At 37.7% G+C, this 18,428-nt stretch overlaps 1 pseudogene; it reads right to left on the reverse strand.

The window, feature by feature from the left end:
• Positions 1-8,226: 8,226 nt before the first annotated feature.
• LOC102835897 lies at positions 8,227-12,004 on the reverse strand (annotated as a pseudogene).
• Between the last annotated feature and the right edge of the window lie 6,424 nt (positions 12,005-18,428).

Raw genomic sequence — 18,428 nt, forward strand, 5'->3', positions numbered from 1 at the left:
TTAAGTGCCATCGAGTCACTTCCAACTCAAAGTGACCCTGTATAGGGTTTCTGAGGAGCAGCTAAGTGAACTTCAACCACCAACTTTGTGTTTCAAACTGAGAGTGCAACCCAGTGAATTAACCTGCAGTGCCACATCAGGACTCCTACTTTCTAAGTTGAAAATTTTGTGTGGCCAATGAATAATGTTATAAATTTTAACAGAAAAAAATGCTCCCTACAGCTGCAATACAGGGTCACTATGAGTCAGAACTGACTGGATGCCAGTTAGCAACAGTAACATTTCCACAGAGCACTTATTTAGGAAAGTTACAAAGATGTAGCTCAGTAGCCCAACAATGCCTATAGTGAAATCACTATAGTGAAAATGGGGTGGTCACAACTGGAAGGCAGACAATAATGCTGAAGAAAGGATGGGGGAAGAATCTTTGAAGGTAAGTTACTCAGAGATCTTTCTGTTGGTTCCTGAAATCTGTAAAATTATTAACAAAATTATAGTGTAAAATTCATGAACAATTCTGAAGATATAAGCAAACTTTCTTTTTGTGAGGTTAGCTCTAAATTGATACTTAGATTTAAATTTTTAAAGAAATGTACTTAGCAGGAGTTTAATGAAATCTGCAATGCTGTGCAGTCAATTGAAAAAGAAGCTATATTTAAAGAGTCTTTAGTTAAATATGCCTATTTCTAAGAAGCTATTACAAGCCTGACTTTCCCTATCCTTAAGTAAAGTAATACTTATCTGATTAGTTATTGCAAGCAAACCTTCCAGAACTGAGTTACAAGAATAAAGAAAGAATAACATAGAAATAAATTTTTAAAAATTAGATTTGGGTGACAGCCTGTACTTTGGTTCCACCCTATTCCACATCCAAACTACTGTCAAATTCAATGTTTTTGTGAAATGATAACTTTTACATTTTGATAGTCTGTTAAAGTTGTTTAAAATTATCAATTTTTTTTAATTTAGTAATTCTACTAAATTATAAGATATTATTAAATTAAGTGCTGAAGTTGTGAGATATTATGAAATAATTTTCCTCATGCATATTGAAGAATGGATACCTTAGGGAATAAATAAGTAATGATCCATGATAAAGAAATAAATAGTAGAGAAATTTGTTTTGTATCAAACAATGAAACTACCTGAAAATTCATCTTTTCTCTTCCTTTCTAAAGAGGGAAATGGAAATTTAAAAATCTACATTGGCACATGTCTAGATATCTTAGGAATCAGCTAGCTCTCAGTTGACTAAAGAAAGCCAAAAATTAATTTTTAATCAATAGAATTTTAAAATATAAATTCTCAGTATCTGAAGTGGAAAATGTGCATGCAGACTGTTGTACACATTTCTCTTCTACTCTGTGCTGCCTTTGCTTTAGAATTTGTGTTAGAAGGATTAGAAGATGTTTTAGAAGATGAATTAGAAGATATTTTAGAAGTGGATTCAGATAAACTCTTGACTTTTTGGCCATAGATAATTCAAGGAATTGTTTAACATCATTGAAAATGTCTGTTTGTAAAATATACTTAGAAAAAAGAAAATCAGGAAGCAAAAATAAATTTACTTCTTATGATAGTATTAAATATTACATGCAATAATAAAACATTTCCGTCCATTTGGATTGCTCAGATTTTGATAATTCTGTGCTGATTTCTCAAAAATATACCCCTTCCACATCTATTCACATGCTCAGGCTCCAAAGACTAGGTTGTTGTGCAATAAGAGGCAGTATGTAAAAATGGAGGATGACTGCATCGGATCACTTAACGCAGGATGACTACATCATTACACAGCTATCAAATTACATCATTATATAACTGCTGAAACATTGAGAAGCAGGGCCCAGCCAAGCTGACACATAATTTTAGCCATCATAATCAGTGTTACTCTGAGTGTTCATTACTACCAGATGTATGTCATTAATGCACAAAATAGTCATTACTAATGTTTTCAATGCAAAGTGTCAGATTGTCAACAAGTGAAGGAGTAGCTGTGTATGTAACCAATTGCCTTGTGGTGTCCCTGAAAAACATTAATACTGTGTACCCAAAAGGTACTGGTAGAGTAGTGGTTACAAATCGGGCTGTGAACCTTAAGGTCAGTGGTTTGAAACTACCAGCTGCTCCGCGGGAGAAAGATGAGGCATTCTGCTCCCGTAAAGATTTACAGCCTCAAAAACCCTGTACAGGGTTGCTATGAGTCGGAACCTACTCCACGGCACATAACAACAACAACCCAAAAGGTTGGAGATTCAAGCCCACCCAGAGGCACCTTCAAAATAAAGGCCTTGATATCTACTCATGAAAAAAACAGCCATTGAAAACCCTATCTATGGAGCACCGTTCTAGTCTGATACACATGGGGCTCTCATGAGTTGACTCACGGGCAACTGGAAAGCTGCCTTTACCACGTGTTGCTATTACTAAGTGCTATCTAGTTGGTGCCAACTCACAGTGACCTTATATAGGGTTTTTGATAAGTGGCTGGTGGTTTTGAACCACCAAACTTTTGGTTAGTAGTCCAGTGCTTATCCTAGAGCACCACACCAGGACTGCCTTTACCACACATTGCTTACCAATTGAAGACTAGGTAGTCCAATTATTTTAAACAATCATTAGACTGTCTAATAATTCTGTACCTAATTCTATTGTATTATACTCATATTCACTCTGTTATGAGCAGAAGGTGGTTAAGTGCTCATCTGCTAAGCACTAGGTCAATTGCTTGAACCCATGAGCTGTTCTTCAGGAGAAAAATGTGGCAGTCTACTCCTTTAAAGATCTACAGCCTTGTAATCCCCATGAAGGAGTTCTACTCTGTCCAAGAGAGTTAATATCAGTCAAATGAATTTATAATAAAGGATTAAGTAGTTATGAGCAGGTTATACATCAGAATTTTGTAGTCTTAATACAAACTATGAGATGCTTTGCTTCCTTTAAATATAATTACTATATTTAGATATGTGCACATATTAAGTATCTAATCTATGTTACCTTGTGTAGAAGTGGTAGTTGGCATCACAACAGGCAAGGAACAGAAATTTAAAGAAGGTCAATATGGCATATATGGCTAGAAAGCAGTCAAGCAAAGATTTTGGTTTCTTATCCTCAAATCCAGTATCTTTCCAAAGTGTCATGTGAACCATTAAAGCTTGAATGATTGAAGAGTTAAATTTCTAGAGATATAGAAGAAAAACAAAAAACAATTAGGTATGGGCATGTCATTAGGAAGTTCTGTATATTAATACTGTATTTCAAAATGCAAAATTATATTGGGAGAACAAACAAGATGGCAGATCAGGTAGCCATGCAGTGAGGAGCTCTGTCACCAACAATACAGAATACTGGACCAAGCAGGCTCAGGTGATGGTGCCAGAACTCTGAGCCACACATCAAGAAATATTTAGAAGTTTGGAAGGCTTACAGCCAGGGCAATTTGTAGCAAAAGCAAGAAATTCAGTGCTTTCTAATCCAATATGCTCTCAGAGCTGCCATCCTAGGCGAGACTGAGTGGGGGAAAGGATCAGAGCAGCAGCAGATGCCTGACAGAACTGTGGAGATAAAGCTGTGGACACACTTTTTTTTGTATCTGTTCATTAGTCTCTCGCTGGCTACACACCTCCATTCAGGTGACTAAAGGTGGTGCCTGAGTGAGTGGACACCCCACTCCTATCCTGGAGAGTTCTATTACACATGCGCATAGATTGCCTCGAAATTTAAAGGGACAGTTCTCACTTAAAACCAAACGACAGTGCAAAATGTCCACAGCCAGCCCTAAGCTGTTTATCACTAGAATAAAGGCCTGAACAGGGGTTGTGGAATGGGACAGGCAGACTAAAAAGGAAATATGCCGATAATTAAATGCTGAGTTATATCATAACGACCAACTGTGGCATCTTGAAATTTCTCAGAAAGAAGAGCGAAAAGGGAAGCCCATTTCCTGATCACATCTACCTGGAGGCAATCAGAAGCATAAAAAATACCAAAATACACACCCATCTAAATATTAAGGCCACAGATAACTCCTGCATATGCCCCCAAAACAGAAGCAGATGACCATATCAACACATGTTCAGAGATGAGATAAAGTGACTGAGGCAAATGAGCTGGAAGCAGACCTACACTCCATACTAGAGGAGGGCAGGCTTTGGAAATGCCTGAGAAGGAATTCAGAAAAATTATTATAAAATGTATCAAACCACTATATAATGGAGTTGAGAAAAGTAAGGAAGAAGTCAGGAAAGCGCTACAGGAACAATCAAGTAAGATAGATACAGCATTGGAAACAATTCAAAACCTACAGAAAGAGGTACAAATGATTAATAATAGAATATCAGAAATGGACAATACACTGAAAAGGCAAAGGAGTAGAATTGAAGAGATAGAAGCCAGAACTAGTGAGCTAAAAGATAAATCTCTCAACACTACTAAGATAGAAGAGCAAGCACAAAAAAAGGATAAAAAATCTGAAGAAGGCCTAAGATTCATGTTAGACAACATGAAGAGGAATAACTTAAAGAATTATTGGCATTCCGTAATAGTAAGTCTCACACAAGTCCACAGAGGAAATAGTTGAAGAGCTTCTGGGAGAAAATTTCCATAACATCCTGAAAAGCAAAAGGATAAGCATTCAAGAAGTTCAACAAACCCCAGGAAGGATAGACCCTAAAAGACAATCACCAAGACATATAATTCTTGGTTCTACAAAACCAAAGATAAGGACAGAATCCTGAAAGAAGCTAGAGAAAAGAGAAGTGTAACATACAAAGGCAAGCAAATCAAATTAAGCTCGGATCTCTCAACAGAAACCATGCAGGCAAGAAGGCAATGGGAGACATATATAAAACCCTGAAAGAAAAAAAAAAACTGCCAACCAAGAATCCTCTACTCAGCAAAGCTGTCAATCAAATACGATGGTGTAATCAAAACATTCCAAGATAAACAGAAGCTAAGGGATTTTGCCAAAGTCAACAATGGGATGAAAAATATCCTAAAGGAAGTTCTGTGGAATGAAAACCAACAAGAACAGACAACAATCAGAGATTGATGTATGTGGCAGCATCACCCTGAACTCAATTGACAAATGGAAGTCAAGAACAGAATAAAATCATAAGAACAGAGGATATGGGAGGTGAGTCTATGATCAAAACAATTACAATGTGAAAGAAGGTATACATAGAGGAACAAAGATCCAGGTGGTGAGAAGGTCAGGTAGATTACAAGATAAAGTAGACTGTCTTAAATAGAGGGAAGAGTTAATGGAATATAAGGTAACCACAATGGTGAGATTGGGGTACGGGGGTTTAATTCGGGTGTTGGGGGAGGCAATACAAGAAGGGGGAGGAGGTGGAAGACTAACATAGATAGGGGAACACTGAGATAGATTTGCATGGCCTAAGTGGGACAGAGGTAAATAATGATGCATGTTCAACCTTGGAACAACAGGGCTCTGTGATACAGGGATCTATGCACAATCTGAAGAGAGGAAATAATACTAAGATGCTTGACTGTCTTATGAATATTGGTTTCCCTTGCCTACTATTGTAAAATAGACATTTGAGTGGGATAGAAAAGAATGTAGGGAGACATGATTACAGAAAACTTGTAAGCCTGTTTCAGCCTATAACTGATTAGAATACCTAAAAGGGGTTCTAGAACTTGCCCAGTGAACTAGGCCTCTTGCAGAGCTTTTTCAGAGTATAGGACCTTAGGTGGAATTCTGAATCCTATACAGAACTTTCTGAGGTGGGACATTCCCACAAGCAGACCAGCCTGGAACAGCTACAGCAGCCGAACATATATCTTCAAAGAAAGATCAGCAGGAAACACCCAAAACAAAAATGTCAGCATGACTGGCTACTACAAGAATAAGCAAGCTGTTTGTCAGGAAGCCATCAAAGCAAGCAATCAAGTTCCTTCAGGACAAACTCACCTCTAAAACTGAAACTCAAAGGGAACACACAAACAGGCATGTAAGCTTGCTGATGACCACACTGGTCTACTGGTGAGTGGAAGAGGGGGAAAGGCAGCAATGAAGAAATGAGCTGAGATCAACCACAGTCCATTGACTCCATTTGACCTGGAGGTGAGACAGAGAAGAGGAAGGGCTAGTTGGTCCAAAGTGTGGTGAGACCTGGGGACACTTGAGTCCATGGACAAGAACATAGCCACAGAGGGCTAGAACTGAGAGTGAAGCATCCAGCTGATATGAAATGAAGGGAGATGCACAAGAACACCCAAACTTGCAGACAGTACCCATTTGAACTAGCCTCAATGGCTTGCTAATCAGAACTTGACTAAAGAAAGATTTTAAAAAAAAATTGGGGGGGGGATAAAGGAAACAAGGATAAATTATTACAATTTGATGAACCTGACCTATACTCATGGTGGTAGTTACTCTAAATACTGACAGAGAGGGAAGGAGTCTTCACATCAAGTTTCAATGCTATCCACTCTGTACACAGGGTAGATAGGGACAGGCAACTTAGACATTGGCTACCTAAAACGAAGGGGCAATAAAGGCACGAAGTGACTGGCTTACAAGGTTTCAAGAGGGAGTTAGTGTAAGAGTGTGTGGGGGAAGAAAGAGTCACCACTGAAAATTTTTCATCTTGTCTAGATGGGTCTGGTGAAAAGAGATGGGGATAAGATTCTTATGATTCAATAAAGAGTAATTGTTAGCATGACTAATTGTGACTGTCACAATTGTAAAGGTAGAAGTTTTGTAACAAAAACAGGGGAGTGGTTAATCTTTTAATCCAGAAATAGAGGATCCTAGGACGACCAAGGGAGAAGAGCACAAGCAGAATGCGGGACCTTATCCAGAGAAGCGGCGATGTCAGAGACGGAGGCAGAGATGGGGACAAAGAGAGAGGTAACAGCTGAGGACTCTAGATTCATGGGAAGAGAGGGACTAACAGCTGGTGGCCAGGAGGCAGACTTGCAGAATGTGCCCTTTGGAGGTATAAATTATTTTATATGCCTGAATTCTTATTTTTTTTTGTTTGTTTGTTTTTTGTTTTTAAAGAGCTAAAGTGAATAGAGAGAAATACTGTTAACTGATGCTACATGGAGGGAATTACAGTCATTGTAATGAACCAAGGTGTATGATTTGTTGAATGTAAAACTGATTATCTGCCCTGTAGCCTTTCACTCAATCCACAATAAAAACCTTAAGTAACAAAACAAAAATGGTCTTTAACCAGATGAAGATAAAGAAGTTTGATACAGAGAGCAAGTGTAAATTGCTATAATTTGATGAACTGGACCTTTACCTATGGATGTAGTTGCTCAAACTTCCAACTGAAAGTAAAGGACTCTTCATATTAAGGATAAAGCTTGCCTCCTCAGTATACTAAGTTGATAGGGACAGGCAACTTAAGACATTGGCTATCAAAAATGGGGGGCTATAAAGGCACAAAGTTTTCTTACAAGCTTTCATGAGTGTGCTTAGTTTCAGAACAAGGGGGGTAAGGTAGAATCCCCAATGAATAGTTTTCCTCTTTTCCAGATGGGACTGGTGAAAGGGAATGGAGGAGGATGAGGATAGGACATTATGATTCAGTTTGTGTAATTGTTATCATGATTGTGATTGTCAGAACTGTTAATGTAGAAGATGTGTAGCTAAAAGGGGGAGCAGTTAATCTTTCATTCTAGGTACAGAGGATCCCAGGACCATCAAGAGGGAAGAACATGAGCTGAGCAGAGTGTGGGATCCTAATTAGAAAAGCGGTGACATCAGAGCCGGAAGCAGAAGCCATGGCGTAGAGAGAGAGCAGCTGAGGGCTCTAGATACAAGGACTTTTGAGAGAGGCTGTGTGCCTGCAGGCAGGAGGCTGGCTTACAAAGAGTGCCCTTTGGACATTTAAATGAATATTTTTGGGGTGGAAAGCTATCACTTTAATTTACAATCAGGACAGACTGTATTCAGTTAGGAATCAAGGTTCTGATCCTTTCTTGTACATTGTGAGCCTCTGGGTGGCAGAAGTCCTGCCAAAAAATGTTAAGGGCTTAATCAGGCTGTTGGGACTAACTTTCCAGCTGTCATTTTGTAATGCAGTGAAATCAGACGAACATGCTCCAAGCTGTTTTGGATCAGAATTTAAAAACCTGTATTCAAAATTCAATAGAACTTTTAAAAATTCTTCTTCTCTTTTTGGTCTTTTGAATATTTATTAAAAAATGTATATATTTCCACGCTTTTTGCGCATTTAAATGTGTTTCCTATTCAACAGTCTCCATATTCTTAGAAACAAAAAAAGTCTCTTTTAAGGATCTAGCTTTCATTGCTTGCCTATATTTATTTTTGGCTTCCTTTTGTAATTTGCCCAGAATCTTTTCTGGAGTTGTGGAGACCAAAATCTTCACCACCTTTTCACGAGACTTCCTACCCTTATCCAAAACTACATCACTTTTCCTGAGTTCCAAGACCTTGGAGAGGTAGCTGCAGAGCTCAGAGTTAGCCTCACCTTCTGATGGTGGTGCAGTGATAGCTGCGCCGAAGCTTCAGATTTCACATCTGTTACAGCATTTTGTTTGGAGCCAGGTTTGGCATGGATAGCGATGGTGACACAACCTTTAGGATCAACTGCCACACTACAAGGAAGATCACTTAATATTATTATTCAAATTTAAGCACCAACCACTAAAGTCACGGATGATGAAATTGAAGACATCCACCAACTTCTTCAGTCTGAAATTGATCAAACATGCAATCAATGCATATTGATAATTACTGAAGATTGGAAAGCAAAGGTGGGAAACATAGGAAGGATCAGTAGTTGGAAAATATGGCCTTGGTGATAGAAACAAATGCTGGAGATTACATGAAAGAATCATGCAAGTCCAATGACTTCTCCATTGTAAGTAACTTTTTAAACAACATAAAAAGACCTCTATATACATCAACCTCACCAGAAGGAATATACAGATATCAAATTGACTCTATCTGTGGAAAGAGATTGTGGAAAAGCTCCATATAATCAGCCAAAACAAAGCCAGGGTCAGACTGTTGCAAAGACCATCCTTTGTTCATATGCAAGTTCAGGCTGAAGCTGAAGAAAATTAAAACAAGTCCATAAAAGCCAAAGTATGACCTTGGACATATGTCATCTGAATTTAGAGATCATATGAAGAGCAGTTTTGATACATTAGACACTAATGACTGAGGGCTAGAATGCTGTTGGATGACATCAAGAACATCAGACAAAAAGAAAGCAAACAATCATTAAGAAGACAAGAAATAAGGAAAAGACAAAAATGGATGTCAGAATAGACTCTGAAATTTGCTCTCCAGTGTACAGATGCTAAAGTAAATGGAAGAAATGAGGAGGTAAAAGAGCTGAATATAAAATTTCAAAGAGCATCTCGAGAAGCCAAAGTCAAATATAACAACAAAATGTGCAGAGACATGGGGTTAGAAAACCAAAAGGAAGAACACGCCCATCATTTCTTAAGTTCAGGGAACTGAAATAAAAATTCAAACCTCTGCTTGAAATATTGAAGGATTCTACAGGAAAATATTGAATGATGTAGAAAGCATCAAAAGAAGATGGAAGGAAAACACCCAGACTCTGTTTATTCCTTCCATCGACCAAAAAGAAATGATCTATGTTCAAACATCTCAAGAGGTAGCATATGATCAAGAGCCATTGATACTAAAAGAAGTCCAAGGGGCATTGAAGGCATTGGCAAAGAACAAGGTGCTAGGAATTGATGGAATACAAATTACAATCTTACAACAAATAGATACACCACTGGAGGCATTCACATATCTATGCCAAGAAAATTTGAAGAGAGCTACCTGGTCAATTGACTGGAAGAAATCCATATTTGCGCCCATTCAAGAGAAATGACACAACAGAATGTGAAAATCACCCGACAATATCATTAATGTCACCTGCATGTAAAATTCTGCTAAAGATAATGCAAAAACAACTACAACCATGCACTGACAGAGAACTTCCAGAGATTCAATCTGGATTCAGAAGAGGAGGTGGAACATGGGTTATCATTACTGACTTCAGAGGGAGCTTGGCTGAAAACAGATTATACCAGAAAGATGTTTACCTGTGCTTTATTGACTACACAAAGGCTTTCGATTTTGCAGATCATGATATGCTATGAACAACATTGTGGAGAATGCATATTCTAGAATACTTAATTTTCTTATGCAGAATCTGTACACAGATCAAGAGGCAGTTGTTCAAACAGAATAAAGGACACTGAATGTTTTAAAATTAGGGAAGGTGTGCACCAGGGTTGTATTATTTGATGTAGTTATTCAATCTGTATGCTGAGCAAATTATTTGAGAAGCTGGATTATATGAAGAAAATGTGGCATCAGAATAGGAGGAAGACTAATTAGCAACCTTTGATATGCAGATGATACAACTTTGCTTGCTGATAATGAAGAGGGCTTAAAATACTTACTGATGAAGATCAAATACCACAGCCTTTGGTATGGGTTGCACCTTACCGAAAACAAAAATACTCACCATTGGACCAATAAATAGCATCCATATTATAGTGATTACGAATCAGGCTGCTAACCTCATGGTCAGCAGTTCAAAACTACCAGCTGTTCTGTGGGAAAAAGATGAGGCTTTCTGCTCCTGTAAAGATTTACAGCCTCGGAAACCCTATGCAGGGTTGTTATGAGTTGGAACCAACTCCATGGCACATAAAAACAACAACAAATGAGGAAAAGAATGAAGATGTTAAAACACTTCATTTTGCTCACTCAACCATCAAAACTTATTGAAGCAGCAGTCAAGAATTCAAATGACTTATTATATTGGGCAAATCGGATGCACAAGACCTATTTAAAGTATTGAAGAGCAAAGATAACAGTTTGACAACTAAAGTGCACCTGACCCAAGCCATGGTATTTTCAAAAACCTCATATGCATGTGAAAGTTAGACAGTTTGGATAAGTAAGACTGTAGAAGGATTGATACATTTGAGTTAGGATATTGGAGGGGAATATTAAAAGTACCATGGACTGCCAAAAGAACAAACAGATGTGTGTTGGAAGATGTACACCCAGAGTGTTTCTTGGTAGTCAAGATGGACAGACTTTGTCTCTCACCCTTCAGACTTAATATCAAAATAATGGACCGGTCACTACCGAAGGATATCACATTTGGTAAAGTGGACGGTTGGAGAAAAAGAGGAAGATCCCCAATGAGATATATTGGCATGGTGGCAGCTACTGTAGGTTCAAATGTAGCAATGATTATGAGGTTGTTGTAGGACCGGGCAGTGTTTCATTGTGATATGCACAGGGCAACTATGACTTGGTACTGTTTTGATGGCACCAAAAAACACCAACAATTATTTTTTAATGTTTATTTAAGTATTCTTCAGTTTTAGATGTCTGCTCCTTTTATTGCGAGGGAGCTTAAAGAGCTCATGTATAAATTCCATCAAATATAGTTATAAAATCCCCTTGAAGAGAATGAACTTAAACGTGTATCGTTTTGATAGGGAATCCTGGTGTGGCGCTGTGGGTTAATGCACCAGACTGCAAAGCCATTTGAACTACAAGGTTGGTGGTTCAAGCTCACCAGCTGCTCCTCGGAAACCCTCTACAGGGTCGCTTTGGGTTGGAACCGACGCGACGGCACTTAACAACAACAACAACATTTTGATAGAAAAACAAATTAAAGGCAGAGCTATATATGTTGAATTAAATGCATACATTTTCTCCATGTGTATAAAATTAGAAATCAACACTTAGTCCTAGAAATGGCTTGGCTTTTGCATAATGCATATTTTCATTAATTTCCATTTAATTTCTCTTTTATTATAAGTTTGTGATGACACTAGGAAGAAACTAGCCAGGACTTGTCATTCGTGGAAATCATTGCAGTGTTCTAGGAATATGCCTGGAGTAAAGGAAATTGGGCAACACCCCATTCCACTTCCACTTTTCATCCTTTTCTTCCAAATTATGACCTGACAAAGCCTGTTGGGATTCCTTCCTTATTCCTGCATTCATTTGTTGAAATATTTCTATTTATATTCCATCATTTCTTTGTTTTTTCATTTACATCTTCAGCATAGCATGGACTTCTTCCTTCAATGATATCAGTTCTTTTGATGCTTCCTGCATTATTCAATAGTTTACCTATTGAATTTTCCAATATTGCAAGTCAAGTCTTGAAGGTGTGCTTTTGTTCTTTCAGTTTGAGAAATGCTAACTATGGTCTTCTCTTAGCTATTTAACAGCAGATCTTTGAATATTTCATTGTAGTACTCGACTTTATCTGCTCCAGCTGCTCTTTGAAAATTTCAGTTCAACTCTTTTACTTCCTTATTTATTACATTAGCTTTAGCAACACTACATTTAGAGCAAGTTTCAGAGTCTCTTCTGCCATCATTTTTGGTCTTTTCTTTCTTTCCTGCCTTTTTAATAATAACCTTTTGCTTTCTTCTTGTAAGATATTTTTAATGTCATCCCAGTTAGCAGTCCAGCATTTGTCCTACAGTATCACACCAGGACTTCAAATAAAATATAATTAACTGAAAAATTGATTTGAAATATTTCCTAAATTAGAAAATGAAATTATTTGTTCAGTGTCTTATCACCTAGTGCATTGTTAACCTGTGGGCAGGACTATGTTTATTTATTGTTCCTTTTCTCTTGAAAAATGATTTGAAGAATATTTTCATCAGAACAACTTTTTAGAATCCAAATGGAAGGAGACTTTCAGGTGAATCTGAATTAAAAAAGAAAACTTCTTAAGTGAATGGGCAGAGCACAATTTGAGGGTCACTATCTGACAATATAAGGAGCTCTGGTAGCATAGCGGTTACGAATTGGGCTGCAAACCGCAAGGTCAGCAGTTTGAAACTACCAGCTGTTCCACCAGAAAAAGATGAGGCTTTCTGCTCCTGTAAAGATTTACATCCTCGGAAAACCTGTACAGGGTCGCTATGAGTCAGAACCGACTTTACCGCACATAACAACAACAACAATCTGACAATATGGAGTCCTGATATGGCACTGTAGGTTAAAGTGTTGGACTGTAAGGTCAGTTTGAACCACAAGGTTGGCAGTTCATGCTTACCAGTCACTCCTTGGGAACCCTATACAGGGTCACTATGAGTGGGAACTGATTGGACATCACCTAACAACAACAATCTGACAATATGGACTCCTGGTGTGGTGCTGTAGGATAAGCACTCGACCATAAGGTTGGTTTGAACCACAAGGTCGGCAGTTCAAACTCACCAGTTGCTCCTCAGAAACCCTACATACAGTCACTATAAGTTGAGGCAACTCGACAGCCCTTAACAACAATAATAACCTGGCAATATTGATCTCAGTATTTAATAAAAAGTAAATAGTAAAAATTCAGGGGAGCCCAGAGAATCAGCCACTTGTGGGCTGGAAAGTACTGCTTTAGCCAGGATTACTTAGTACCACTAAGACTGACTGTGATCCAGGTCTAGCCATCAGATGACTGTTGATCTAAGGTCTCAGATTTAGGACAGAAGAAATAGATCACATTTCTAAATAAGGCCCACACAGAATAACTCAATATGAAATCCTCAGCTGGAGGTCAACTGAAATATATATCCCAAACCAAAAGAGATCTCTAATGCCTGGGAGACTACTTACAACTGATTGAAGCTTTAACCTTCTCTCTCACTGATTCAATAAACCACAAGATACATGGGAAATTATAATTACTGTATTAAAAGAATACAACATCACCGCTCCCAGTATGTGGGCACTTATTTATGATTCAAACAAGACAGCTAAAACACTAAGAGTATTAGAATTTACATATATATTTATTGTCTTCTTTTCCTCTCCCTTCTCCTTGTTTCATCCCTTAGGAGCAAGGACAGAAGAAAGAGAACTTGGGAGAATCAGACCAAGTTCACGCACCCCACATGACAAGCTGAGGCTTGGGGGTAGATAAAGAACATTAAGTCAACCAGTTTTAAAATGTATAAGATAGAAGGTAAATAACTAAATTGGACTATTTTGATAATCCAAAATGAATAACGATTTATGTAACCAGACTAAAATATCAAAATAGTAGTATCCTCCAAAAATAGTAGAAAATAAAAAAAACCCGAATGTGTGACAATCATAAGAAAAAGAAAACCACTGTATGTTTATATGAGAATGACATGAGATTATACAGAGCTTAGAAGAACAGTTATAGAAGTCTCTCAGGAAACAGGTGTTCTCATTACAGGATTAAATGCTGACTCATGGTGTACACCAGCTTCCATTAACGACACCAGTATGATGGACAAACACCACGTCTCTGAGGACAACAATTTACAGGTGATTCTAAGCTTCCAATTAAACACAGCCCTTCCCTCTGGTTTACTGTTCAGTGGCTAATTAAGAAGTGAATACCAGGGGATTAGAATGCCTGAAAATGCACGTTGATTTCTGCTGAGTTTTAGGATTAAATTGTTGTTATTAAGTGTCGTTGAGTCGATTCTGACCCAGAGCGACCCAGTATAGGGTTTCCTAGGAGCAGCTGGTGAGCTTGAACCACCGATTTTGCAGTTCAAATGGCTTTGCAGCCAGGTGCATTAACCCACATTGCGGCACCAGGGCTCCGAAAGAGTAAATTGGATCTTCTGTAACATTTGCTTATGCGTGGGAGAAAGCAACACCTTGAAGATGCTTCTTTTCTGATTGTTACATTGACAAAGGTGAGTCACAATGTATTCACAAATAATGAGTGGGTTTAAATGAGCAATAACACAAGTCTACTGACTAAAACTAGTTACGTGGCACCAATGATTGCCTTTGATAAAATTCACTTAGTGTAATAGAATCAAAATTTTAAGATTATACCTTAAATCTGAATAAAAACTACCCATTGTTTCTGTATACAAAAATTTTGAGACCTATTTTGGAATTGTGGCATAAATGATAACTCATTAACCCCTCACCAGAAGTGGCTAAATCTTTGCTGTATCAATGCGCCATGAGACTGGTGGTGGTGGTTGTGGTTGTGTGCCACCAAGTGGGTTTCTACTCATAGCGACCCTGTACAGGATTTCCAAGGCCATAAATCTTTACAGAAGCAGAAGGCCTCCTCTTTCTCCCATAGAGTGACAGATAGATTAGAATTACTGACCTTGACGTTGGAAGTCCAGTTCATAATAAATACACCACGCTACTGGGACTGCTTCACCACAAGACTATGTGAAACTTTTATGGTAAATGATAATTTGTGTTAAATATGAGGAGAAAGTGAAAATGAAACACTGAAATATTGGAGTTAATGTGTAGGATTCTTTTATTGCAGGGAAGAAAAAATTTTGCACTGAAGAAAAAAATTTTAACATCGTCTGATGAAATATCCATTACTTACTTTGGGATGATAAAGGGGTTTATTATAAATTTAAGACAGCCTATATAATTCTAATATCTAACCATGTAATTCTTGGAGCACAAATTCCTTCTTCATAATCATTACTATGAGAATCTGAAAGCAAATGTACTGTCATCACAAGTGCCAAATTATTAAGTGCATTAACGATTTTAGGCTACTGGAGTTCCACTTAATGCACTGGAGTAGCAATTTACTAAATGGATTCAAGTGGCCTGACAGATCTAATGCACCCCACAAAGGTAAGCACTCAATCACTTTTTTATAATTTGCATCATCTATATATTCAAGAAGAAAGAGGACTGTGGAAATAAGTTGTAAATGAAAAAGAAAATACACCCTAACGTAAGTAATTCAGGAAAGGCATTTTCTTGGGAAGTAAGATTTAAGAAGTCTTCTTTCTAGAATATTGCATTTATTAAATTTGATGTGGCAAATGAGAGTCCATATAATCCAGGCTTTTTGAAAAATAAAGATAAAGATTCAAAGTAAGAACTACCTTCAAGTCTTATTTGCAAGTGAAAACCCTGGAATGTGAAAATATTGAAAGGGCTAAATGTTCAAGGTCATACAATTAATGAGAAAGATATACATTTGACCCTCCAGATCCAATGCTGTTAGCTTATGAAAGAACTCACAAAATATGCATAAGAGAAATGTTACTGTTGTCTTTAGGTGCCATCGAGTCAGTTCCAACTCATCATGACTCTATGCACAACAGAACACTGACCTGTCCCGCGACACTCTCACAATTGGTGGTATGTTTAAGCCCTCTGTTGCTGACACTGTGTCAATCTATCCTTTTGGGGGCATTCCTTTTTTTTTTTTTTGCTGACCCTGCACTTTTCCAAGCATGATGTCCTTCTTCAGGGACTGATCCCTCCTGATAATATATCCAAAGTAGGAGAGACAATTCTCGTCATCCTGCCTTCTAAGGAGTACTCTAGCTGTTGTTGTTGTTGTTAAGTATCATCGAGGACCAGCTGGTGAGCTTGAACTGCAAACCTTGCAGTTCAAACGGCTTTGCAGTCTGACGCATTAACCCACAGCACCACAGCAGGACTCCTAGCTGTACTTCTTCCAAAACAAATTCGTTCATTCTTCTGGAAGTCTGTGGTACTTTCAGTATCCTTCTCCAACACCGTAATTCAAATGCATTGATTCTTCTAACAATCTTCCTTATTCATTTTCCAATTTTTTGAATGCGTACGGGGTGATTGAAAATACCATAGCTTGGGTCAGTCACACTTTAATCCTCAAACTGACATCTTTGCCTTTGAACACTTTAAAGAGGTCTTTTGCAGCACACTTGGCTAATGCAATATATCCTTTGATTTCTTGACTGCTGATTCTGTGAGCATTGATTGTGGATCCAAATAAATTGAAGTCTTTGATAACATCAATAAAATTTCCATCTATTATGATGCTTTTTATTGTTCCAGTTGTGAGGATTTTTGTTTTCTTTACGTTGAGGTAAAATCCATACAGAAGGCTTCAGTCTTTGATCTTCATCAGTAAATATTTGAAGTCCTCTTCACTTTCAGCAAGCAAGGTTGTATCATCTGCATACATGAGTATAACTATACTATATGTATTGATTTAATAAGAAGTTTTGATTAATTAATTTTCTTTATTGAACTCAGGCCACAAAGGAACCACCACATACGTTCTGCACTGAATTTGCCTTTCTAATTGAAAATAAGCTTGCTTGAAGAAGTACCGATACTGAATTGTGCAAATAAATTTTTGCGAATCGAGTTTGGAATGCCTTATAATTGATAAATAGTAATGAATAGTATTGATAATCATGTATCTTGCATGACTATATCTCATTTATTTGTGGCGCTGTGGGTTAATGCGCCAGACTGCAAAGCCATTTGAACTGCAAGGTTGGCAGTTCAAGCTCACCAGCTGGTCCTTGGAAACCTACACAGGGTTGCTATGGATCAGGATCGACTCAACAGCACTTAACAACAACAACAATAGTTATATAAGTTCATCATGTATTAAAGGAGACCCAAAATTTTCTTGAAGCAAATTTTATAAATGCTTCCTTTCATAGTCTGGGAAATGTTTATGTTTTGTGTTCAAGGTACCTATCATGTTAGGTATGTTGATTGCAGGAAATAGACTCATATAGGTTGTTTCAGGTAGTACGGAGTGAGATTAAAGCTAAACATAAGTATAAAAGACCCTGAAATCATATGCACCTAAGAAGTGGAGCTATTATGAGCTGAACTAGAATTCTTTCTCAGCACAAGTCTTTGTTAAGTACAAAGGCAGCAGAAAATTAACGACCCTCCATTTACTGTAGTTCAGCTCTTCCCTGTGCTTCTATTTCTATCTATATCTTTTTATGTCTTTCTCGTATCAGTTGGCCCCTTTATTTATTCAACTAATATTGATTTAGTACCTACCGATTTTGGCAAAGGATATTGAAAATACCATGGAAGATGAGCAAACAAATCTGTCTTGAAGACTTCCAGCCAGAATGCTCCTTGGAAGCAAAGATTTTGAGACTTCCTCTCATGTTCTTAAGTCATATCATCAGGGGGGACCAGACCCTGGAGAAGGATGACATGCTGAGATAATAGAGGGTCAATGACAAACAGAATGATCCTTCACAGGCTGTATTGACACAGTAGCTGCAGCAATAGGCTTAAACATAACAATGATTGTGAACATGGTGGAGAACTGTACAGTGTTTAATTGTGTTGTACATGGGTCACTATGAATCAAAATCAGCACCTAACAAAACAACTTACTATTTGTCTTATGTGGCTCTTGACACTTTAAAACTTGAGTGAACAAAACAAATAAATATTCCAGACTTCCTATAACTTTTATTATACTTTGGAGAGTCTAAAAATAAACAAACACAATACACTAGTAAGTTACATAGTATGTAAGAAAGTGGTAAGTGCTATGGAATAAAAGTAGGAAAAATAACCTAGGAGACATCAAGGCAAGTGGTCAGGTCCCCTCAGTGTAAACCCCCTTCCAAGACTAAGACTCAATGGGAATACATGCTCTGATTGGTGACCACACTCG

The sequence above is a fragment of the Chrysochloris asiatica genome, unplaced genomic scaffold, assembly GCF_000296735.1.
Source record: "Chrysochloris asiatica unplaced genomic scaffold, ChrAsi1.0 scaffold00235, whole genome shotgun sequence".
NCBI classification, from domain to species: domain Eukaryota; kingdom Metazoa; phylum Chordata; class Mammalia; order Afrosoricida; family Chrysochloridae; genus Chrysochloris; species Chrysochloris asiatica.